The sequence below is a fragment of the Callospermophilus lateralis genome, chromosome 1 (assembly GCF_048772815.1).
Source record: "Callospermophilus lateralis isolate mCalLat2 chromosome 1, mCalLat2.hap1, whole genome shotgun sequence".
Classification (NCBI taxonomy): domain Eukaryota; kingdom Metazoa; phylum Chordata; class Mammalia; order Rodentia; family Sciuridae; genus Callospermophilus; species Callospermophilus lateralis.
In genome coordinates, this window is record NC_135305.1 from 81,906,873 (window position 1) to 81,932,408 (window position 25,536).

General features: G+C 38.8%; 1 non-coding gene across 1 annotated transcript; it reads right to left on the minus strand.

Moving 5' to 3' along the window:
- Nucleotides 1-15,212: 15,212 nt before the first annotated feature.
- Nucleotides 15,213-15,345, minus strand: LOC143384117 (small nucleolar RNA SNORA70). The gene has a single exon (XR_013089260.2). It is a non-coding gene; the product is annotated as a small nucleolar RNA SNORA70 (small nucleolar RNA).
- Nucleotides 15,346-25,536: the final 10,191 nt, after the last annotated feature.

A 25,536-nucleotide genomic window follows, 5' to 3' on the forward strand; every position in this document is an offset into this window, starting at 1 on the left:
CTGTAAGAAGGAACTATAGTCATCACCTCATCAACCCCTTTTACAGAGGAGTAGGGGACCAAGGCCCAGGGAGTGCCAACATACTGACCATAATCATACAACCCTGAGGCTGGCTCTCCTACAGTCTTTAAGTGGTCGGTCCTCTTTTTGCCATGTCTGCAGCAGTGATGCCACCTCTCTCCATGCTGTACACTCCTACTCATCTCCCTCCTTCACTGTATCTAGAAAAATGAATCAAAGCATTTCATTTCACAGGAATACCTTGGAAGCAGTCTTCCAAAAGTGTTAGTAAGCTCACGGCAAGAACTGCACAAGAACTCATCAATTCCTTGATTAAATATAGATTGACTACCACCTTTGTATAAGCAACCATTCTGAGCAGGCACGTCAAGAGATCAAAAGGTGAATCAGTGGGTGTTCCTGCCCTCGTTGCTTTTATAGTTTCATCTTTGGGGCAGATCAAACATGGATATAAATAACTATAATACAAGTTTTTTTTAAAAATGGAAAATGTCCTAAGAAAGGTACCAAAAGGGAGAGAAGGGAGAAATTATTTTGAGAACTAGGAACCAAGAGTCACTTCCTCCGTGTCTTTGTTGACATTTTTAACTTTTGATCAAAAATTCATATTCATTACAGTAAAGTTGTCTTTGTTGAGGAAGTTGCCACATTGTTAGGTTTCCTGGTTCACAACGGCTGTCGGTGAACCTACAGGTCATAGTTCATTCTAATTCTAAATGAGTCATTTTTGTCAGATGTTTAAAATTACTGGGATGTTCTAGATTGCTTTAGAAACAATAGGATAGCATTCTCCAACCATTAGACAGAACCAGTTTTTTAGCATGTTGTACTACAGTAGTATACTTGTAAAAACAAACAGCATGGGCAGAGGAATAGCATGTCATATACATTAAACCATGAGATAGCATTTTCTTCAGGACCAAACTACCTTAAGAGTCAGGCTAACACTTAATTATCTTTAAGTACTAACTCTAAAGCACATGCACATTCTATACTATTACCTGCTATAAATACTAAGTATAATAAGAGCCCACATGTAGAAAGCTAGGCCACTGTCAAGTTAGGCTTTGAGATTGCTACTGCTATCAGGAGTCTGTCTGTAAAATCAGAAGGATTTGGTAGAACTGCAAAGGATTTGGTAGAACTGTTAAAAGCCACACCAGCAAAATATACACCTCGAAGCCTCTTGTTCTCCCTTATTACCTCATTTCCAAATTCATGTTTTGCACAAATGCCTCTGATTGGTATGCTCCAAACCACATCTGCAAATCTATCTGCAAGGAAGGCTAGGAAATGCACTTTTTATCTTCCCAGCCCTTGTGCTATGTGAAGACACATTAGAGGGAAGTCGGATTAGAAGTTGAGTGAGCCAAGCCACAGTACCCACTGTGTCTTTTCCTCCAAGTCTTCAACAAATACGCTGGCAGAAAAAGGTTATATATTTTACATCTGCTGTTTTACTCTGCTTTTTTCCCTGCTGAGACTAAAGGACATGACCAGAACAACCGTAGAGGAGGAAAGGTTTATTTTGGGGGCTCAAGACTTCAGAGATCTCAGTCCGTAGACAGCTGGCTCCATTCCTCAGGGCTCAAGGTGAAGCAGGACATCATGGTGGAAGAGTGTGGCAGAGGGAAGCAGCTCACATAAAGATCAGGAAGGAGGGGGCGGGGAGAGAGAGAGGAAAGAGAGATCTCTACTTACCTGGTACAAATATATACCTCAAAGCCACACCACGCTCCCTGCCTTACCTCCTCCAGCCACCCCCAACCTGCTTTCAGTTACCACTCAACCCCTTCAAGTGATTAATTCACTGATTGGGTTAAGGCTCTCATAACCCAATCATTTCTCTTCCAAACTTTCTTGCATTGTCTCACACATGAGCTTCTGGGGGATACCTCAAACCATAACATCCACTTTAGTGTGTTTCAATTTGTAGAGATTACAAACTTAGAAGACCTAGTTCTTCATGAATCCCTCCAAGTTCCCATCTCTCGTACCCACAAGAGCTACCATGTTGATCCAACCACCATTTCTTGCCTGGAAAACTGTAAAAGACCAGGAATTACTTTTGCTCTTCTATAAGCCATTCTGTACTCTGAAGTCAAGTGATTTTTTTAAAAACCTAAATCTGATAATGAAACCTTTTCATGGTTTCGCATTGCTCATAAGATATAGACAAGACTATTGACATGGTTCTCAAGATTCCACGAGCCCTGGCATCTACCAGCTTCAGCTTGTGCCATGTGGCCTTTCCTCTCAGCACCACCTGCCCCTAGAACTTTGTTCTGTCCTGACCCAGGGCCCTAGCACATGATGTTCCCTTCCCCTTCCCCGTATGTGCTGTTCCCTTCTTTTTATTCAGTTGATGCTGGCTCATCTTTTAAGTCTCATTCAGCCATCCCTTCCTTAGGGAAGTCCTCCTTGACTTTCATGATCAGGCCTATTGAAATTATTGCCCTGGTTGAAATGTTTTGGTTTTCTTTTTTTTTTTTTTTTTTTTTTTGGGGGGGGGGGGGGAGGGAGCAAAATCTAATAGACCTACCAGAGTTATATTCTGTTTTTGTGATTTTTCTGATTAATTTCTGTCTCCTAACTGGATTATAGGCATTAGAAGTTGGAAGATTATATATGCTTTTAATCTTCCAATATCCATCTCAATATCTAGCAGCTAGTGAGCCTTCATATATTGTTTGAAAAAAAAAAAAAGAAAGAAAAGATAAAAGAATCCCAAAGAATGAAATTTGTTGGTAGCTGGGGTGGGGAGTTAGAGGTGGGTGCTCATGCCAGGCCCAGTGGGCGTGACTGCTCAGTGGCCAGGTCCTAGAGATGATCTTATAATAACTTCACATCAGATAGATGCTATCTCCTTTACGATCACCATGGCCACAGGTAACTAACTTTTATCTTTTTTGCACTTCAACATTTTCCCCTATTCCCTAGAAGGCAAACTTCAACTCTGCCAAACATCAAAAGACACTTGAGAAGTAAGCTTTGTTTGGCTGCTTCTACCCTGCTATATCCCAGTTCCTATCAACCTTTCCCTATGTGAAATGAAAACTAGAAATCCTCCCTGGATATACATATTTTGCCTTTTTTTTTTTTTTTTTTTGCAGTGGGGTTTCACCTTTGTGTTAGGCTCTTTATTTCTCCATAGAGTTGTTAGGACTTATATCTTATGGTTTCACTAAAAAAAAAAAAAAGAAAAAAGTGCTCTATTTCCTGACACTTCTTACTGACCCACAATTCCCTACTGATCCACAGCAATGGGAATATCACACCCAGAGGAAATTACCACTTCAGGGAAGAAACTGCACCTGTCTTGCTTGGCTTTTAAGGACTGTTAAAGTAATGAAGAGAATTTTTGGAACTGAAAATAAACTTGTCTGTGAAGACAATATACTCAATATGAGGCATACCAATACCAACAGTCCTTTCTTTACCTCTCAATTGAATTCAAGTTGCAGGTACTATGAAATGGGGGAAGAAAGTCTGATTCCAGTGTTTGCTTTACATTAGAATTTCTTGCAAAAAAAAAAAAAAACTTTATGACAAAATAACAGCAGCAAAACAAAAATAATAGAAATTCAAGGGAATGAAACTGCTTATCACATTAACTATAAAAACATATTTTTGTTTTTATAATTCAAATTTCCCTCTAACATTTTTTTCATGCAGTTGTAATTTTAGGGACAATATACACAAATTCTATTTTTGATTGAGTATTATATATGCTTTCCTAATTGATATTCTTTAACGATGAACAGAATATCATGAATTCATTAATATGATCATCGTAAAGACTATGAAAACCCCTGAAAAACATGTAAGATATCAATTAAACTTGTATCATCATGGAAATAACTGATCTTTGAATACAAAGAACTAGATTTAAATCTACCTTTTCCATTTAGTAGTTCTTTATTCTTAGGCAAGTAACTTAAACTTCCTAAATTTTTGCTTCATTCTTAAAATAAGCTCATAGTAGCTGTGTCATAATTATTAAAGGAATTGAAAGTCATAATGTGATCAGCTGAGTCAGGTTCCCAAGGAAAGGAAAATATTTATATAAATTTATTTTTAAAAATAATACCCCTTTCAATAAGCCTTCCTTTCCCCAAAAAAACTAACTGATCTCTATTTTAATCATGTTACAACGAAGCATCTATTTTCCCAAAGGCATATTTATTCTGTTAGAATATTCAGCATGTCTACAAGTCTGAAAATTGGTTTCCTCAAGCTTTGCACTAGTGGAAGTAGCTATAGTGATGCTGGAGCCTCTCACTCTCCCCCATCCTCTCCCACATTACAGAGCCACATTTCGAAGGGACATGTATAATAATTATACACTGAGCTAATAAGAGTCCAAAAACCTGCTTCTTTATCTCATAAGCTTAAATCACTTCTTCCTCCATTAGGATGGTATCTGAGCAACCACTTTCCAACTAAGAGTAAACAGGAAATCATTATATGACCACATGCTGAAGGAGCCTTAGCTCTGGGCACACTCTGCACTGGACCATTTGTGTCTACCAGTTTATGCCTAGAGTGCTCCTGAACCATAAGTAGGTGTTACTTTAAGGATTGAGGCCAGCTACCTCTGATAGCTATACTCCTGTCAGGATGAGAAGCAGACCCAAAACACTTGGATCTTACAAGCTCCATCCTGGTTGCTTCCAGAAGCTCCATCTGTCTTGGCAGGTATTGACCTTTTGTATCAACTATTCTAAATATGAATGGGTGGGCTGCGGTGGCACACACCTGTAATCCCAGCAATTCAGGAGGCTGAAGCAGGAGGATTGGAAGTTCAAATCCAACCTCACTAGGATGTGGGGGGAAAGGCACACTCATAAATTACTGGTGGGACTGCACAATGGTGCAGCCACTCTGGAAAGCAGTATGGAGATTCCTCAGGAAACTTGGAATGGAACCACCATTTGACCCAGTTATCCCACTCCTTGGCATATTCCCAAAGGACTTAAAATCAGCATACTATAGTGACATAGCCACATCAGTGTTTATAGCAGCTCAATTCACAATAGCTAAGCTATGGAACCAACCTAGGTGTTCTTAAACAGATGAACGGATAAAGAAAATGTGGTACATGTATGCAATGGAATATTACTCAGCCTTAAAGAAAAATGAAATTATGGCATTTGCTGATAAATGGATTGAACTAGAGACTATAATGCTAAGCAAAATAAGCCAATCCCCCCAAAAAAACCAAAGGCAGAATGTTTTCTCTGATATAGGCATGCTGACTCATAATAGGTGGGGGAGAGGGAGGAGTAGAGGTTCTCCAGATTGGACAGGGGCAATTGGGGGGGGGGGATGGGAAAGACAGTAAAATGAATTGGATATAACATTCCTATGTTCATATATGAATATGCAACCTTTGTAACTCCATACCATGTACAACCACAAAAATGGGAGGTCACACTCCATGTATGTATGATATATATAAATACATTCTACTGTCATGAAAAACTAAAAGGAATGACAACAAAAAGCTAACCACAGAAATTTAGTGAGAACCTAAGCAATTTAGCCAGACCCTGTCTCAAAATAAAAAATAAAAAGCACTGAGGATGTGGCTCAGTGGTTCAGTGCACCTGGGTTCAATGTACAGTACCCCCCAAAAATTAAACAAGTAAATAAATAAAGGAGAATGGGCATGTGCCCCAATTTTGGACAGTGAAACATGATGATTTCTCTGCTGGGGACTTTTGAATAACATATCTTTAATAACCTAAACTCAGAGTAATGTTTGTAATAAAAAAAATGTTTTTATATAACAGCAACATTATATTGTGGTATCTCATATGATTTAAGATGACTCATTTATTTGCAAACTCATTTTATATCCCATCTGGATTATAAGTTCTTTTTCTATTTTATTATTTTTTCTTGGATGTCTTTCCTTGACATAAAAGACATTCCTTAAATTATTTGTTGAACATATGCACAAGTATACTTTCCTCAAAACTACTCTCTAAATTCACTCGACAGGTAGTAGAATCACATTTTCCTTGTCTGCTAGGATACTTTGACGGTAAGTAAGAGAAATTTAATAAAAAAAAAAACACTTAAACAAGAGACAATGCTATGTCACCCACCAAGTCTGGAGATCCAGTGACTTCAGCATTGGTTTATTCAGTGGCTCAAACATGTCAGCAAGAGGCTGAGACTCTGACTTCCTGCTCTGCTCAGTTCACTGTAAGAGCGCCTCCTCAGTCTGAATGGGATACAGATGAAATAATCACAAAGATCATGTCCAGAAAACTGTCAGACCAGAGGCACAAAGCAACCCCTTTCTTTGAATCCGTTCTATAAGTCTGGCAGCTCTCCCAGAAGCCCCCACCCTAGTCATCACCGTGTTTTATTGATCAGAATTGGTCACATGAACATTCATACTTAACAGCCATCTTGGGCCAAGACAAAATTGCTGCCATGACTGATTTAGATTGTAGGGTTCATGACTGGAAAACAAAACAAAAATGAAAAACCTAAAATTTGGTTTGCAAATGCAGACAGTGGGGGGACTGTCGAATGCCCAGCCTAAACCTCCTTTGTACAAATGCTTCGCACCACTCTGAGCACTGAAGGAATTGTGGAATCCCTCCCTATATCTCCATTCCCAGATGCCAGTCAAGCCAGATTTTCTAAAGACGGGAGTCTTAGGTGGGCCCCTCTTTTCTGCATATCTTCTCTATACTTGAAAAACGCTTGTCTGCACATTAACCCTCTTGATCAATAAACTCATTCTTCCCTTGCCAACAGCAGGCTGAGCACATGTATTTTCAAGGATGTCTTTATGGTCTTGGCTGTGTATTCATGGCAGAAATCACAGGGCTTCTTTCAGGAAAATGTTTTGATGGGAAATATTTAGTTAGCCTGAGGGAGAAGGCGTAGAAAACTTCCTAGGGCTGCTCAAAGTATGCCCAAGACACGTGAAATGATTTGGATGTGGTTTGTTCTGCAAGAGCTCATGCATTGGAAATTTAGTTGCCAGTGTTGCAATGTAAAGAGGAGTGGGAGCTTTAAGACTGGGAGTCTTATAAGAGGTCCTTAGGGCACTGGGAGTTTGTCCAACGAAGAGATTATTGCAGTTCTCATGGTACCCCAGTTAATCCTGTGTCTCACTTTCTGGCTTCCAGTCTTGACATGTTTTTATCACTCCCTCTCACATGTCCTTCCACATTTGTCATGATGTGATGCAGCCAGGGAGGTCTTTGCCACAGACCTATTCCAGGCTTCAAAACTGTGAGCCAAACTTCTTTACTTTATGAAGTACCCAGCCTCAGGTATTTCACTGCAGTAATGGAAAATAAATTAAATGCAACATGTCAGTAAGAGCTTGGCTTGGTCAAACCAAACAATAATGACTCCATATATTCACTGTTTTTTGTTTAAAAAATTTAAACATTTTATATGATATATCAAAAATTTGTCTTTCTAACATGTAGTCAAATAAAATATCCTGATGAGCCACTATTTATTTTTTATACCAAAACTTTGAAATGCAGTGTGCAATGTCATTAGGACTAACTCACTAGTGCTCACTAGTATATGGTAGCCTATTTGCTACCATATAGGTCAATACAGAATATCCACTGTTTTTTAAAGGAGTCCTACTCTTCAACAGTGTATATTATTTTGATACTCATCTCTTTTCATTTACCTGTCTTCCCGTAACTGTCACTGCATTCATGAAATATAAATCAAAGTGGTCATGTTTTTAAGCACTTTCTCATATTTTAATAATTAGCAAGAAAATAAGTTCATTGTTGCTTTTGCTACTGGGGGAGAGACCACGTTTGTATTTAATGTTCATATTGGAGAAATGGAGATTCCATATTGTGGGCAAACATACAGAGACAACACAGTGACATGGCAGGGATGTTGGCTATATTGGCACAGAAGGTTTTGTCCCTGATTTGGAAAGTAGGGGAGTAAGTAGAAAGAAAGCAAAGTGAGGATCATGGAAATACTGAAAGATCAAAGGAAGGTAACTACATAACCAAAGACATATTTAGTGACTTCACAGGTTTAATCAATTTCTGGTAATAATAGATGACTGCTATTTTAAAACATGAAAAAAAAAGTTGTTTACATTTTGTGTTAGTCAGCTTTGCCTCTCTGTGACCAAAATACCTGGCAAGAACAACTTAAGGGAAAAAAGTTTAGTTGGGGCTCATGGATTCAGAGGTTCAGCCCATAACTGGCCCACTCCATTGCTCTGGGCCCAAGATGAGGCAGGACATCATGCCCACAACTAAGGTGGACTGGTTAGGTTACAGTTCTCACAAACCAATCATTCCACCTCCAAACATTCCTGCATAACACAGGAGCTTTTGGGGGACGCCTCATAGCTAAACTATGATACATTATTTTTTTAAAAATTATCTTTTGATACTGGGAATTGAACCCAGAGACTTATGCATGCTAAGCATGAACTCTACCACTGAGCTACAACCCAGATCTTAAATTTCTTTTAGAAAATAGAGAGATCATATAGTATAGATGAATGACAACACAATATAGTGGAATGACCATGAACTTTGGAACCCAAAAGACCTAGATTAAAAAAAAAAAAAAAGGCACTTCTCCACCTGAGGAAAAGGACCATTTTGATCCCCAGGAACACTGGGCCAATGTCTGAAGATATTTTTGGTTGTAAAAACTGGTGGCAGGGGGACTGCAAATTGTTTCAACCACTATGGAAAGCAGTATGGAGATTCCACAGAAAACTTGGAATAGAACCATCATTTAACCAATTATCCCACTCTTGGGTTTATAACCAAAAGACTTAAAATCAGCATATTACAATGATGCAGCCACATCAATGTTTATAGCAGATCAATTCACAAATAGCTAAACTATAGAACCAAACCTAGGTGGCCTTCAACAAATGAATGGATAAAGAAATTGTGGTATATATACACAATGGAATACTACTCAGCCATAAAGAATGAAATTATGGCATTTGCTGGTAAATGGATGAAACTGGAGAACATCATGCTAAGCAAAATAAGCCAGTCCCAAAGAACTAAAGGCTGAATGTCTTCTCTGATATGCAGATGCTAATTCATATAAGGAGGGCTAGGGAAGAATAGAAGCACTTTGATTAGACAGAGGGGAGTAAAGAAAGGGGAGGGAGTATGAGGGTAGGAATGATAGTGGAATGAATCAGACATTATTGCCCTATGTGCATATATGATTACATGACCTTGTAACTCTACATCATGTACAACCAGAAGAATGGGAAGTTATACTCCATTTATGTATGATGTGTTAAGATGCATTCTATTGTCACATATAATTAATTAGAACAGATTTTTTAAAAGCATAAAAAAACTGGAGTGGGGGATTGTCAGTGGAGATGCTACTGGCATCTACTTGGAGTATTGCTAAACAATAAACAGGGTACCCCCTCTCTGCAGACAGTTATCTGGAGCAAAATGTCAACAATCCTGAAGTTGAGAAACCCTAGTTTAAACACTAGTTTAACACTAGCTTAAACAAATATATTGGCCTTGAGCTTAAACTCTGAATCGCATTCACTCTTTCCATATGAAAATGGGGGAAATAATACCTATGCTACAGTATTAACACCTAAAACAATGTCAGGCACGGCAAACCAAGATAAAAAGGCTGAAATTTAGAGAGGTTGGTCAGCAGTGTAATTTGCACAGCCAGGGAGCAACTGACAGAATTTGGACCTTGTATAAACACTATCATTTTTTTCTAGCTTGAGGGGTCTAGGATTCCCCTGATCATTTTGTTAGATGAGCCACTTGCTGTACCATAACCTCCTTCCAAAGAACTGATCAGAATTATGTAGATTTATTTGCAGCAACTTGCTATCTGGATAAAGCTGAGGTGTCAAAAAATCAGTAACCAGGAGCCAAGAATGTAATAGAAGTGATGCTCAAATATCTCCAGAGGGTTGAGATGCATTGCAATCAGCGGATAATAGACTTACTGGATGGAAATGGACAATCTAACGTCACTCTTCCAGGAACAAAAACCCTGACTCCAGCTTTCCAGAAACACAAGATGTTTAAGAGCCCCAACACCACTCCCTCGACTGCTGCCAAAACATACAGCTAAAATGCTTGAGCTGGAAGCGTCTCAAATGGATTTCTTTAGCAGAAAACAATGGCTCTATAAACAGGCACCAAAGGTCTTGTCTTCCTTTCATACATATATGTTTTTCATTGCTTTTTTCTTATCTCAAGAAAAAATTCATGGACATCAGATATAAAATTCTAACTTAAACATCAAATATGGATCTAATTCTGAACAAACTACCTTATTTTCCTGGGTTTAGGATTCCATATTTACAGGCAACAACAGTCTCAGCTGTAACTAGCATAGCTGTTTATTGCATGTATATTATTCCACATTCTTGACATGTACTATATATAATTCCTGTCTTACAGGTGAGGATGCTGAGAACCAAAAGAGGTCTAATGGCTTTGTCAGAGATAGAAAGTAACAAAGCATATTTGAACAGGGATCTCTGAATCTGAGGCTCACGTCATGCTGCTATATCACAGCAATGAGAACTGTGATGCACGAAGAGAGACCTCTGCTGCAACTTCAAAGAAGAAAAGGGAATTTTAGAGGGGAGATTGACAATAGCATCTTTAGGTTATGATTCTGGCTACTTTGCAGGAGGCAAAGTGTGGTTGGTAGGAGGAGCTGCAAGTGGAGTCAAATTAGATTTGAATCCCATGTACTAGTAAGTTTTAAAACCTCATAGCACTGTTTTCCTTTCTCACTATATCAATATTTTAATTTTTATATTAATTTGTATGGCTGCTTAATCTATATCATGTATCTATTTTAAGATATTTGAGTGATGGGATTTTTGCTGACCTTTTTATCCCTAGAACCTTGTATAAACACTATCATTTTTTTCTAGCTTGAGGGGTCTAGGACCCCTAGACAGAGCTAGGCATGTAGTAAGTACATGATGAACATATTTTTTAAAGGACAAATGGATAAGATGGGTGTAATGGTATAACCTGTAGTCCAGCTATTGAGGAGCCTGAGGCAGAAGGATCACTGGAGCTCAGGAGTTTAAGAGCCATCTGGGCAACATAGTCAGACCCCGTCTCTCTCTCTCTCTCTCTCTCTCTATATATATATATATATATATATACACACACACACACACACACACACACACACACACACACACATATATATATATATGAAAAAAAATTTTCCTGGACTATGCAGTTTTGTATTTTGATAGTAGTAGCTAGCATCAGCAATATGCCCAACACTGTCACTGATTGATCACTAGATGGGTTTTCTTTCCTTTGCCAGAGCATAATAACTGATGGGCAGAGACATTTACTGTAGGATGATTGAATGCCATGGCTTCTAGCATGTGCCAGGCAGAAGGGAGATACTTAGCAAATTGTTATTATACCAGAGAAAACTAAATGCTTCTGGGGTTTTTTAGACCTTCATGGGCAAAGGGTGGCTAAGATGTTTGGGGAATGTAGGAGTGGAAGTGTGGAAGAAGAATTACTTTCCTCCAGAGAACTAAAAAGTCAACCTGCCCAATACTACAAAGTACTTCTGTTTTTGCCAATTTATACTCTCATCAGCAGTGCCTGAGAGTTCCCGTTTCTCTGCCCCTAGAACTGACATAGTCTATTATTAGCCTTTGGATCATTGTCAGGAGATCATTAGGGTTGTCAGTAACCCTATGAAAGTGCCATTCTTATTTCTGCAGGCTTTGCAATCCTGGATTAAACTGGTCACAAGTCATTGAAGAAACAAGTGTCTTTGATTCTTCCACAATACACAATAGCTGACATTCCAGCACCCCTCAAGTATCCTCCATGAATTCGATGTGTTTCATGTGTCCCTAGCAAAGGACTTTCTGTTACCCATGGTCCCCCCTATTTTCTTCTCTCTCACATTGTCCATGTCAACCCTGGCATCACAAGCATGCACCCCTGCCTGTGTCACAGCAATCAGTAAGAATTATACAGTAGTTGTTGATGCTCTTCTGTGCCATTGACCCATCACAGAGATTTTAGAGTGATGGTTCCTTCAGGTTTTTATCAATACAGGGTTGCTAGTGAACTTGCAAATACAGAAGAACATAGACTAGACAGTCCTTCACTGCTTCCTTACAAGGTTTTCTTGTGCCAATATTTACCTATGCACATACATCATCCTAACAAAATCCAATTCTCCACAGAGCCAGTCTGTGAATAAAGTTAAAGTCAAAGAAGTATTAATTAGATCCATGAAATATTAATTAGAAAGCATTTCTGGTCCTTGTACCCATCTCTTGAAAACCCTTAATGGCCCCCAGTGCACACCACACGCTATACTTCTCAAGCTGCTCAAGAGGTCTCTGTGAGAGATCACAAGACTCTTTTTCTGCCCCAGTTTGTATTTCTCTGCCCTCTCTCCTTCCTTCTTTTCTCTCTTCACTGTGTAGACAAGCACATCCTTTCGCTAATGCTTGCAGCTTCCATCCTCTGCCTGGGCAGCTAAACCTTTAGTGTGTGGAAGGAGAATAAGTTTGAGGAAAGGTAGGAATAATCACATTGTAATAAGTCCTTCTCTGTCTACCTTGCATCCAATTTTATTTCTACATTTTCAATATATATATAGGATCCTACTACATGTACTCAACAGCGATTGGTTTTTTATTTAATGTTCACATATACTGTGTTAGTATCTATTCCTGTCAAAAATTACTCCAAACCTTAGGGGCTTAAAGCAACAAGCATTACTACTGCATGATTGGGTGGATGAGTTTCAGATGCAACTTCTTTGGGCCACCCTGACTCCACGTCTCTCAATGCTGTAGCAGCCAAACTTTTGTCTGAGGCTGTGATCTCATCAGAAGGCTCGATGCCAGTGAGATGGGAGTCTTCTTCCAAACTCATGGATATGCTTGTTGGAGGGCTTCTGTACTTTGCCACATGGGTCCACACACAGGTTGGTGGTTTGACTCAGGATATGGCAGCTGGCTTTGCCCAAAGTGATGATCCCAGAGAGACTGCACCCAAGATGGAAACCAGAGTCTTTTTGTTACCTAATCTTGGAAGTGACACCTTATCACTTCTCTCATATTCTGTTTATCAGAAGACAATTGGCAGGTCTAACCTACTCTTAAGGAGGAAGTGTTACACAAAGACGTGAATGCTAGTGAGCAAGGCTCACTGGGCACCAACAGAGATGCCTAGCATGTGGTACACCTCACTCTTTTTAACTATGGCACAGTATTTCAAAGTTTGTATGAACTAGACTTTTTCAACTATCAGACATGATTTATTTTTTTTATTTTCACTTTCTTTTATTAAATTGGTTGTGCTTTTTTTCTAATGCTTTAGAACTTACATATTATATTTATATTGGTTAATATTAATTTTTAACATTGTCAGGATTTTTATTTTGCTACCTGTCCTGAGAATAAGATAAGACTCTTGACATACTTTAACTCCTTACCTACATCTTTATTTTCTTAAAATCACCTGAATTCTTAACACTATATCTAGGATATATAATATTATGGTACTAGACACACATAAAGCTCTTCAGAAGCACTGAAGATGTGGTTGGTCTGCATTGAGATGTGCTGTAAATATGAAATATATGCTGGATTTCAAACACAAAATAAAATATATTTTTAATAATTCTCACACTGATTGAATTTTGAAATGATAAGATTTGGGGCATACTAGTTTAAATAGAATACATTATTAAAATTAATTCAAATTGTTTATTTTGCTCTCTTTAATATAGCTCCTCAAAACTTTTTACAATTATTTACATAACTCATATTTACAGCTTACATTATATTTCTACTGAACAGTGCTGCTATGGGTTGTAGTAGTAGTTTTTATTTTAATGTAATGACTTTATATTCTTAGGAATAATTTCTTAGCAATTGCCTTAAGCTTTTAATCCATATTTTCAAGAACTGTTTGGACTTAAATTTAAGTTTTATTGGTGTTTTCTTTTCATTTTTCCTTGTATCTCATGACTGTCTCTTTCTTGGATTTATTGTTTATTTTGGTAACTTCAACCTTAAGTTATTCTTTCATATAGAGTCTGTGGAGATCAACTTTTAAAGTCCTTATCTATCTGAAAATATTTTTCTCTCATTCTTGATTTTGCTTGGCTGGATAGAGAACTACTCTGTCTTCCCTTACAATATATTGTTGGTAGTTCTGATCAATATAGGTAATCTGCTCCCTTTTTTCTGATTGTAAGGTTCAGGGCTTTCTCTTTATTCATACAGCTCAGACTTTTCAGTAGAATGTGTCAAGGGCTGCTTTTATTTTTTCACTTCTGCTTGGTTCTCGGAGGACCCTTCTAGAACAGAAGACTCTCTTCAGTGATGTCTCTAAAAAGCTGCTCGAGAGGTCTAAAAAGCATCCCACTGTTTATTTTCATCATTTCTAAATCTCTGGATGACCTATTATAAGGTTGTTAGGACTTTAGAGCTGTCCTCCAGACTCATTTATTTCTCTCCCATTTGCCATCATTCCGGCAGAACCCCTCTGCCCAGTCTTCCTTGGATTAGATCTTCATTGGAGTCCGTTCTTCTGTTCTGATACTGATAGTTTTGTTGGTTGGTTTTCTGTTTGTTGTTGTTGTTGTATCTGCCTTTCCTCTTCATTCTGTACTTCAGTAGGAATTGAAGAGGAAGAATCTGTCAAAAGCCTTTCAGGGTCACTGTGAATTGTATTCTTCCAGTTTGTGTTTATTCTTTTATTTATTATTATTTCTTAGTTTTTTGGACATGAAGTAGGATTTATTGTTGGACTCAGTGAGAAAGGGACAACACAGAGAAAGTCTCCTTGAGTGCAGGCTCTACCACTGGCCCAGGGGACCATGACTGGGAATATTTGATAAAATAACCATCTTAGCCACCATGTCTGCTAATTAACCTGTATTAAACTTGGTAAAGCCCACCAATTTGGGATGTAGATGTTCTGGTGGCCGAGGAACTTAGACTTGGCCTTGAGAAGGGCCTCAAACACATGTTCCTTGTTCTGCAGCTTGGCGCATGCAGAACTGATGACTTGGCCAATGTGAACTCTGGCCATCATGCTCTGGAACTTCCCCAAAGGCACCCTGCATACCTGTCTAGACCTGAGATAAGACACAGCACAGGATCAGAGACAAGAATGGGTTTTGGAAAGGGCTATCTCCATGGTCCTTCAGGGTGACCTACACAAGCTACAGGCTGCCTACACTTCTGAGGAGGTTACAATTTGCTGCGTTGCACACTAGGATCCCAGTAGCAAAGGAGTCGGTTAGTTTAACTGGCTGAAGATGCTCTTTTATTGAAGATTTAGAGTTCTTACCCATAGTGCTTGACTAGAGGACAATCTGCTGACAGAGAACATAGTGTGTCACCCACCTACCCTCCTCTATGAACTGGAAGATCATCCTTAGATCAAGCTTGGATATCTCAACTCTTGTCTTGAAATTCATTATTTCCTAGATGTACTCTGTATTTCTCATGTAGATGTTCTCAAATTAGCTGCAAGTTAAAATATTTTGTTTTGTTTATTTTAGTTGTTATTTTATTATGATGAAATGCACATTCATAAAACTTATGATTTTAACCATTTTAAGAGTATAATTCAGTGATGTTTACCACATTTGCAATTTTGTACAACAACAACAATTAAAGTATTAATGATCCCATTCACAGGGGATGTGTTAGACAGCTTTTGGCTGCAAGTAACAGAAAATGCAGTCTAAACAATAAGGACACATTTTTTGTCGCCCTAAAGGGAAACCCAAGTTTTGTAATATACTTAGACAAACAAGAAGGTTTAAGCTCTAATTTCCAAATGCCTCCAAATTTGGGGATGGGGAGTTGAGAAGGGTTCTACAGTAACAGTCATCTTCAAAAGGGATTTAATAAACGGTCACTTGTCTGTGGACTCAGAGATGACAGAAGTGGCTCTGATACTTGGCTACAAAAAAGTACTCAATTCTCCAGTGAGCTAGAAACTCAACCACTTGCAGTACTGAGACAAATAATCAAACATGATGACATGCCAGTAATGTAATACCATGGTAAATTAAATCTTGCAGTATTGATCACTGTGTTTTTAATATTTCATTCAATAAAGGCCTTTCTACTTGACACTTTTACTTTGAATTCCAATAGTCAGTTAAATACAAGTAGGTGAGTGAGCCCAGGTTTTATAGATTAGCATCATAAACAGAAACTGCAGCCATGTTAAAGCCTTGAACGAATAAGTATGGACTAATTTCTAATTTTTGGACACAAAGAGGTGGATATTTAAGCATTCAGTAAACTAAAGTATCGTACCTTACACTTATTATACATCAAATACCTTTCAAAGAGCTTTTGAACAGTCCTGTGAAATAGTCAGAAAAGTATTAATGACCCCATTCACAGGGGATGTGTTAGGCAGCTTTTGGCTGCAAGTAACAGAAAACGCAGTCTAAACAATAAGGAACATTTATTATATCACAGAATTATTGCAAATAGAAATAAAATTAATTTTCCAGAGGAGGAGGAAGCCAATTAAAATACTAGCTGACAGGATAAAATTTGTGTATCTATCATTTATCTATGACTTACAAAGACAATGAACAGGACTATAATCCAACACCTTGGAAGGATACATCACAGAAAATGTGTGTTTTCTACTGAAAGGGCAAAATTTTTTTCCCATATCACCAAAGATGCTAATTACTGGGCAGGATTCTTTGTTGTTGTTGTTCTGTATGTTTGCTTGTTTTGTTTTGCTTTGTTTAGCTATTTGGAGATTTGAAGATGGGAACTGGCCACATTTAGAACTATTATGTCTTTCCATTTCTGGGTCACAAATTCTTTTTAAAAAACCTCTACGGGCTGCAGTTGTGGCTCAGCGGTAGAGCGCTTGCCTAGCATGTTTGAGGCACTGGGTTTGATCTTCAGCACCACATAAAAATAAATAAATGAAATAAAGGTATTGTGTCTATCCACAACCAAAAAATTAAAAAACAAAATCTCTAAAACCAAAAAATTGTTGCACACCGGGCTCAAATATCACAGAGCCCATGAGAATCCAAGTGACACTGTCATAAGGAAGGACACCTCAGAGGTCAGAAGCTGGATAAGCTCCAATCCAGCTTCTTTTGAAGAAGCCCTTAACACCAGGTGATGAGGCCAAGTTCAAAATCCGGTTCCTGGTGAGAAGGTCTTGGAATGTTGGCAAAGCAGTTTGTGGAAACCTAACAGGTCAGGAGGAGTCAAAGAGCACTGAGGGATATGAAGTCAATGAGGAAGGAGCATGTGCTGATCACCCACAGCATGATCAGCCTTTTAGACTTCAACTCCATTTAATGCTATATGAGGGTGTGCTGGGTACCGTGCTCTGGCCGGATTCTCCACTGTTTCCTCCTTTGTGCCAGGACTGCACAGAGGTTCTTCAAACATGCTCTGCAGACTCGGTGCGATTGTTTGTTGCCTTGTGAGCGAAACTAGCCACCTTTTCTTGGAACATTATTTTGACTTAAAAGAAATATTGGCAGAAGAACAATGGTTATTTGGCAGTGCACAGTCTAGCAGGAGAATATCCTGGTATCCCAGAGGCTAATAAAATATTTTTCCTTGTTTAACAACATACCTGTGCAAAGCCCGATTGTTTTCAAACAAAACAATGAATTGTAACAAATTCGATGCAGAAACAGAAATGAGAATTCAGTTGCCTTCCATTGAGTCAGATTTCTAAAAATGTAAAATAGTGCCACTCTTCTCAGAATTTTTTTCTTTTTATTTGGGGATATAAAAAGGTTTATGCTGATATTTTCTGAGTTTATTATTTTTATATGTATGGGTAATATTTAAAAGTTTATCGGTATTATTGTCAAGTGTGATAAATATACAATTTAACCTATATAACCAATAGTTCTTTGCAGTCCTCAATGATTTTAGTGTAAGGAAGTCTTGTGACCTAATAAATTGAAAATCATTAATTTAACAAAGAGAGATACAAGTCGTTCTGAATTTATAGTGAATAGCATCATTTCACTTAGGTAATAAATAAGCTTGGCCATCACCAGCATTGTGAACTCAGGCAACCCTTCAGCTTTTTATGTATGCATTATGTTAAATTTGAGAATTTAGGGAGGACTTAGGAAATTTGTTGTGATGGTTAATTTCATGTATAAACTTGGTGGGGCCAGGGTGCCCTGATGGTAGATCCAACATTCTGGATACATCTGAGAGTGCTTTTTGTAGATGACATTAACATATTAATCAGCAAACTTTGAATAAAGCTTTTTTTTTTTTTTTTTTTTGTACCAAGGATTCAACTCAGGAGCACTTGACCACTGAGCCACATCCCCTGCCCTATTTTGTATTTTACTTAGAGACAGGGTCTCACTGTGTTGTTTAGCGCCTTGCTTTTGCTGGGGCTAGCTTTGAACTCACAATCCCCTTGCCTCAGCTTTCCTAGTGGTTAGGATTATACGTATGCACCACTGCACTCAGTTTGAATAAAGCTTATTACCCTCAATAATGTAGGTGAGTCTCATCCATTCAGTTGAAAACCTTAGTAGTATAAAGATTGACACACACACACACACACACACACACACACACACACACACACACCCCTAAACAGGAAGGAATTCTGCAGCAGATGGCCTTTGGACATGAACTGCAACATCAGCTCCTCCTGGGTCCCAGCCTGATGGCCTGCCCTGTATGTTTTGGATTTGCCAGCCTCTGTAACTGTGAGGCAATCCCTAACATAAATCTTTCTTGCCAAACATATATACACACACAGCTGTTTCTCTAGATAAACCTAACTAATACATTAGTCTTCTCAAATATAAAGGATTTACAATAACAGTCAATAAATTCTTGGTGGGGAAGGAACAAAATTAAATTAAAAATAAAGGGACATAAAAATGTTTAAAGTTTTATTCATCATGTTAAGTAAACATATAAACTATATTGAAATAGCACCAATAAACATGTATATGACTTATATAAAGTCATGGTTTTAAACCTAAGGCCTGTGCCTGGCAAAATCACAAAATAGTTGACCTTTACATACTTCTCCTTGCTCCTCCTCAGCCCTTTTCAGGGGACTTCTCCATCCCCCAGGACTTAAGCATTCACATTTTCTCAGTTTCTTTAATTTTGTGAAACTATTTCCAAGTAAGGCGTTAATGACTTTATACCTCCTAAAACAAGTTATATGTTAAATGGCATCTGAAAAGAAAGAGGAATGTTCAGCCCATGAAAGTAATTGATTTCTAACAGTGAGTGTGAAATCTGTAATACCTGAGTACAGTGAGGCATGTGCGGTAAGGGTCTTTCTGAGGGCTCTCAAATTGGGCAAAGGAGTTCACGCCCCCCCACACACACACCGTATTTGACACATCTTTTTTTTTTTTTAATTAATTTTTATTGTAGGTTGTTCAAAACATTACATAGTTTTTGATATATCATAATTCACACTTTGATTCAAGTGGGATATGAACTCCCATTTTTACCCCATATACAGATTGCAGAATCACATCAGTTGCACATTGATTTACATATTGCCATTCTGGAGTCTGTTGTATTCTGCTGCCTTTCCCATCCTCCGCTATCCCCCCTCCCCCCTCCCCTCCCCTCTTCTCTCTCTACCCCCTCTACTGTACTTCATTTCTCCCCCTTATATTTTCCCTCCTTTCCCCTCACTTCCTCTTGTATGTAATTTTGTATACCCCTGAGGGTCTCCTTCCATTTACATGCAATTTCCCTTCTCTCTCCCTTTCCCTCCCACCTCTCATCCCTGTTTAATGTTAATCTTCTTCTCATGCTCTTCTTCCCTACTCTGTTCTTAGTAACTCTCCTTATATCAAAGAAGACATTTGGCATTTGTTTTTAAGGGATTGGCTAGCTTCACTTAGCATAATCTGCTCTAATGCCATCCATTTCCCTCCAAATTCTATGATTTTGTCATTTCTTAATGCAGAGTAATACTCCATTGTGTATAAATGCCACATTTTTTTTATCCATTCGTCTATTGAAGGGCATCTAGGTTGGTTCCACAGTCTTGCTATTGTGAATTGTGCTGCTATGAACATGGATGTAGCAGTGTCCCTATAGTGTGCTCTTTTTAGGTCTTTAGGGAATAGACCGAGTAGTGGAATAGCTGGATCAAATGGTGTTTCCATTCCGAGCTTTCCAAGAAATCTCCATACTGCTTTCCAAATTGGCCGCACCAATTTGCAGTCCCACCAGCAATGTACAAGAGTACCCTTTTCTCCACATCCTCGCCAGCACTTGTTGCTGTTTGACTTCCTAATGGCTGCCAATCTTACTGGAGTGAGATGGTATCTTAGGGTGGTTTTGATTTGCATTTCTCTGACTGCTAGAGATGGTGAGCATTTTTTCATATACTTGTTGATTGATTGTATGTCCTCCTCTGAGAAATTTCTGTTCAGGTCCTTGGCCCATTTGTTGATTGGGTTATTCGTTATCTCATTGTCTAATTTTTTTAGTTCTTTGTATATTCTGGATATTAGGGCTCTATCTGAAGTATGAGGAGTAAAGATTTGTTCCCAGGACGTAGGCTCCCTATTCACCTCTCTTATTGTTTCTTTTGCTGAGAAAAAACTTTTTAGTTTTAGTAAGTCCCATTTGTTGATTCTAGTTATTAACTGTTGTGCTATGGGTGTCCTATTGAGGAATTTGGAGCCCGACCCCACAGTATGTAGATCATAGCCAACTTTTTCTTCTATCAGACGCCATGTCTCTGATTTGATATCAAGTTCCTTGATCCACTTTGAGTTAACTTTTGTGCATGGCGAGAGAAAGGGATTCAGTTTCATTTTGTTGCATATGGATTTCCAGTTTTCCCAACACCATTTGTTGAAGATGCTATCCTTCTTCCATTTCATGCTTTTAGCCCCTTTATCAAATATAAGATAGTTGTAGTTTTGTGGATTGGTTTCTGTGTCCTCTATTCTGTACCATTGGTCCACCTGCCTGTTTTGGTACCAGTACCATGCTGTTTTTGTTACTATTGCTCTGTAGTATAGTTTGAAGTCTGGTATAGCTATGCCGCCTGATTCACATTTCCTGCTTAGAATTGTTTTTGCTATTCTGGGTCTTTTATTTTTCCATATGAATTTCATGATTGCTTTCTCTATTTCTACAAGAAATGCCGTTGGGATTTTGATTGGCATTGCATTAAACCTATAGAGAACTTTTGGTAATATCGCCATTTTGATGATGTTACTTCTACCTATCCATGAACAGGGTATATTTTTCCATCTTCTAAGATCTTCTTCTATTTCTCTCTTTAGGGTTCTGTAGTTTTCATTGTATAAGTCTTTCACCTCTTTTGTTAGGTTGATTCCCAAGTATTTTATTTTCTTTGAGGATATTGTGAATGGGGTGGTTGTCCTCATTTCCATTTCAGAGGATTTGTTGCTGATATACAGGAATGCCTTTGATTTATGCGTGTTGATCTTATAGCCTGCCACTTTGCTGAATTCATTTATTAGCTCTAATAGTTTCTTTGTAGACCCTTTTGGGTCTGCTAGGTATAGAATCATGTCATCTGCAAATAGTGATAATTTGAGTTCTTCTTTTCCTATTTTTATGCCTTTAATTTCTTTCGTCTGTCTAATTGCTCTGGCCAGTGATTCGAGAACTATGTTGAACAGAAGTGGTGAGAGAGGGCATCCCTGTCTTGTTCCAGATTTTAGAGGGAACGCCTTCAGTTTTTCTCCATTCAGAATGATGCTAGCCTGAGGCTTAGCATAGATTGCTTTTACAATGTTGAGGTATGTTCCTGTTATCCCTAGTTTTTCTAGAGTTTTGAACATAAAGGGATGCTGTACTTTGTCGAATGCTTTTTCCGCATCTATCGAGATGACCATATGGTTCTTATTTTTAAGCCTGTTGATGTGGTGAATAACATTTATTGATTTCCGTATATTGAACCAACCTTGCATCCCAGGGATAAATCCTACCTGATCATGGTGCACAATTTTTTTGATATGTTTTTGTATCCGGTTCGCAAGAAGTTTATTGAGGATTTTTGCATCTAGGTTCATTAGAGATATTGGTCTGTAGTTTTCTTTCTTTGAAGTGTCTTTGTCTGGTTTAGGAATCAGGGTGATGTTGGCCTCATAGAATGAATTTGGAAGTTCTCCCTCTTTTTCTATTTCCTTAAATAGCTTGAAAAGTATTGGTGTTAATTCCTCTTTAAATGTTTTGAAAAACTCTGCTGTATACCCATCCGGTCCTGGGCTTTTCTTAGTTGGTAGTCTTTTGATGGTATCTTCTATTTCCTCAATTGATATTGGTCTGTTTAGGTTGTCAATATCCTCTTGGCTCAATCTGGGCAAATCATATGACTTAAGAAATTTATCGATGCCTTCACTATCTTCTATTTTATTGGAGTATAAGGATTCAAAATAATTTCTGATAATCTTCTGTATTTCTGAAGTGTCTGTTGTGATATTGCCTTTTTCATCCCGTATGCTGGTAATTTGAGTTCTCTCTCTTCTTCTCTTTGTTAGCGTGGCTAAGGGTCTGTCGATTTTATTTATTTTTTCAAAGAACCAACTTTTAGTTTTGTCAATTTTTTCAATTGTTTCTTTCGTTTCGATTTCATTAATTTCAGCTCTGATTTTAATTATTTCTTGTCTTCTACTTCTTTTGCTGTTTTTTTGCTCTTCTTTTTCTAGGATTTTGAGTTGAAGTATTAGATCATTTATTTGTTGGTTTTTTCTTTTTTTAAGGAATGAACTCCAAGCAATAAATTTTCCTCTTAGAACTGCTTTCAATGTGTCCCATAGATTCCGATATGTTGTGTCTGTGTTTTCATTTATCTCTAAGAATTTTTTAATTTCCTCCTTGATGTCTTCTATAACCCATTGATCATTCAGTAACCTATTGTTCATTCTCCAAGTGATGCATGATTTTTCCTTACTTCTTTTATTGTTGATTTTCAATTTCATTCCATTATGATCAGATAATATGCATGGTATTATCTCTACTCCTTTATATTGTCTAATAGTTGCCCTGTGACATAATATATGATCTATTTTTGAGAAGGATCCATGTGCTGCTGAGAAAAAAGTGTAACTGCTTGATGTTGGGTGGTATATTCTATATATGTCAATTAAGTCTAGGTTATTAATTGTGTTATTAAGCTCTATAGTTTCCTTATTCAACTTTTGTTTGGAAGATCTGTCCAGTGGTGAGAGAGGTGTGTTGAAGTCTCCCATGATTATTGTATGGTGGTCTATTAGACTCTTGAACTTGAGAAGAGTTTGTTTGATGAACATAGCTGCACCATTGTTTGGGGCATATATATTTATAATTGTTATGTCTTGTTGGTGTATGGTTCCCTTGAGAAGTATGTAGTGTCCCTCTTCATCCCTTTTGATTAACTTTGGCTTGAAATCTATTTTATTTAAAATGAGTATGGACACTCCTGCTTGTTTGCGAAGTCCATATGAGTGATATGATTTTTCCCAACCTTTCACCTTCAGTCTATGTATGTCTTTTCCTATCAGATGTGTCTCCTGAAGGCAGCATATTGTTGGGTCTTGTTTAGTGATCCATTCTGCTAGCCTGTGTCTCTTAATTGGTGAGTTTAAGCCATTAACATTTAGAGTTATTATTGAGATATGGTTTGTTCTTCCAGCCATATTTGTTTATTTATGTTACTAAACATGGTTTGTTTTCCTCTTTGATTATTCCCCCCCACCTTTACTGTACTACCTCCCGCTGTTGGTTTTCATTGATATTTTCCATTTCCTCTTCCTGTAATATTTTGCCGAGGATGTTTTGAAGAGCTGGTTTTCTAGCTGCAAATTCTTTTAACTTTTGTTTATCATGGAAGGTTTTAATTTCATCTTCCATCCTGAAGCTTAATTTCGCGGGATACACAATTCTTGGTTGGAACCCCTTTTCTTTCAACGTTTGAAATATGTTATTCCAGGATCTTCTAGCTTTCAGAGTCTGTGTTGAAAGATCAGCTGTTATCCTGATTGGTTTACCCCTAAATGTAATCTGCTTCCTTTCTCTTGTAGCTTTTAAAATTCTCTCCTTATTCTGTATGTTGGGCATCTTCATTATAATGTGTCTAGGTGTGGCTCTCTTATGATTTTGCACATTCGGCGTCCTGTAGGCTTCTAGGATTTGGGATTCTGTCTCATTCTTCAAGTCTGGGAAGTTTTCTCGTATTATTTCGTTGAATAGATTGGTCATTCCTTTGGTTTGGACCTCAATACCTTCCTGTATCCCCATGACCCTTAAGTTGGGTCTCTTTATGTTATCCCATATTTCTTGAATGTTCTGCTCATGGTTTCTTAACAGCTTTGCTGAGCTGTCTATGTTCTTCTCCAGTTGAAATACTTTGTCTTCATTGTCTGATGTTCTATCTTCTAAGTGTTCTACTCTGCTGGTAGTATTCTCAATTGAGTTTTTAAGTTGGTTTATTGTTTCCTGCATTTCCAGGATTTCTGTTTGTTTGTTTTTTATAACCTCTATCTCCCTGTATAATTGATCTTTTGCTTCTTGGATTTGTTTGTGTAATTTATTGTCGAAGTGGTCGAAGTGGTCTTTCATTGTCTGATTTTGCTGTCTAATGTCTTCCTTGAGACTCCAGATCATCTGAAGCATGTATATCCTGAATTCTTTATCTGACATTCCATCTGCTGCAGATATTACCTCTTCTAAAGTTGAGTTGACCTGCATTGCTTGTGGTCCTTTCTTTCCTTGTCTTTTCATACTGATCGCGTTTCGTTCTTCTGGTAGCCACGCCCCCGTATCTGGTGCAAGAGACCTCAGTTGTCAGCACTGGTGGGGGCTGTAGCTGGGAGACCCGCGCCGCGCGGCTCCCGCCGGCTCCTGCGTCAGCGCCGCCTCAGCTCCCGCCGGTTCCCGTGCCGCTGCCGCGGTTCCCGCCAGCTCCGTCCGGCTCCCTCGCCGCTCCTGCTAATTTAGAGTCCGCTGGGAAGGAATCTCTTTGGCCGATCTTTGGTGACTTCCCCTCTCTGCTATGGCGGGCCCCTGGCTCCTTGCAGGAGTGACCGAAGGGAGAGGTGGAACTGGCTTGTCTCTGGTCTGATATAATCTCTGGTTTTAGATCCCAGTTCGCTAATTCATAGAGGCTTGGTTAGATTTCCTTCCCATCCTCTCAAGGTGGGGAGCCCTTTCCTGGGTGGGCAGGGCCGTTAGCAGAGCCGGAAGGGCACGTGCCTTCTGTCGGGCCAGGCGGGGACCCTTCTGGCTGCGCTGGGCCGCCGGGGGCTCCCTCAGCGCCAGGCAGATGGCGCCCGCGTGGCTAAGAGCCGGGTGGGGTAACCCTTCGCAGAGCGGGCGGGCCGCCAGGAGTGCCGGGATGGTGGGAGCTGTCTGCCGGCCGGGCAGGGACCCTTCTCGACGAGCAGGGCCGCTGGGGGCGCTTGTAAAGCCGGGCGGCTGCCGCCGCGTGTCTAAGACCCAGGCGGGCGGGGTGGCTGTTTGCAGGG